We start from the raw sequence: 1,657 nt of genomic DNA on the forward strand, positions 1-1,657 counted from the left end.
TTAAATGCATTTCTTCAATACTAAGTAGGGGTGTAACGGTATACGTACCGAATCATTTCGCAGCATTCAGAGTAATTTTTTCGCAGCATTCAGAGTAATTTGCTCACATTGGGTTAAACGCGTCATAGAGCGACAAAGTAATTTCATTGGACGAGAGGCATTCTATGAGAGCTGGTCACAGGGATACGTTCAAATGTAGTCAGTAATTTGAGGAACTGTCTAAATGGCGAACTGTCTAAATGGCGAACGCAGATAAAGTTGAGCTCCAGCATCATTGAAGTCTCCGGTTTGGGAACATTTTGGTTACGTACAAGGATGAGGGACAAAGACAGGTGGACCGAACCAAAGCTGTTTGTCGGCATTGTTCATCTAAAATTGGTTACGCGGCTGGCAATACATCAAAATTGCACACTCATTTGAAAAGGCATCACCCGAACGTGAATATCACCAAAAGAAAAAAGACTGAAGTGCAAACCCAACTCCCCCCTAGCAGTTAAGCCTCCACCACTCGCAAAAAGTTCAGACCAAGCCAAAGCTAAATATCCTTAAGTTGCCATGTTAGCAAAGCGCTACCTGGCTGTATCAGCTACCTCTGTCCCTAGCGAGAGGGTGTTCTCCACAGCAGGAGACATTGTTAGTGCCAGCAGATCTGCCCTTTCAGCAAGCAATGTGGACAAGTTAATTTTTCTTTAAAAAAACATCAAAATACAATGACAAGCAAGTCATAATGTCAAACTGGCTGCTTAGTACAGTACAGTACAGTTCAAATACAGATTATTTCAGTTCATCGAAATGCTGCACCTTAATGTTTATTTTATTATATTTTGTATTTATTTGAGTGAATATTCACAGTTTAATAATAATTTAAAAAAAACTAAATATATTTTATGTTTTGTGATAATTTTTTCTGCTGTACCGAAAACGTACCGAACCGAACCATGACCTAAAAACCGAGGTACGTACCGAAATGTTTGTGAACCGTTACACCCCTATTATCACTGCTGTGGAAGCACTTTGGAAATGATGCACGCGCAGCAGAGAAGGTCACGCGCACCTGACACAATTTGTTGTTAGTATTTTTCGCTCCGTTCTCTTTTTTGAATAGAGGGTGCATAACATTCAACTGCACCGAAGAACCCGACGCGAAGCCTGAAGGGTAAACACACCAGGTTTACTAATCTACTCGCACAATTTGTCTGGTGTCTGAATGTCTCGCTATGTTAGTACATTCTTAAAAAACAAAACACCATTTCATTTCGGGTTAAAATGTGAGCATTGTAACGGGTAATATATTACCCACATTTCATTAGTAATGCGTTACATTACTTTGTTACAGCAAAAAGTAATATATTACTGTAATTGTTACTTTTGTAACGCGTTACCCCCAACACTGCTCACGAGTGCCTATTTTCTCCAGGACAACTTTTTTTTTTTACTTTTCCCCCATGTATTTTCTTCAGTTTTTTTTTTTTTGTGGTTATCTCTCAAAATCACACCCCGGGTTTTTACCGGTAACAAGCTGCGGTCTCGGTGTCCCGCCACGCCTGTGTCTAGCCCCACCCCGCCCACAGTTTTGAAAGCTTTGTGCTCTTTCTTTGCCATAGCCCTACTTTGGACTATATGAAATATTTCAGGATTGCCACTTTAACTCACTTGG

This window comes from Notothenia coriiceps, unplaced genomic scaffold, assembly GCF_000735185.1.
Source record: "Notothenia coriiceps isolate Sejong01 unplaced genomic scaffold, NC01 NC01_scaffold00006329, whole genome shotgun sequence".
Lineage (NCBI taxonomy): Eukaryota > Metazoa > Chordata > Actinopteri > Perciformes > Nototheniidae > Notothenia > Notothenia coriiceps.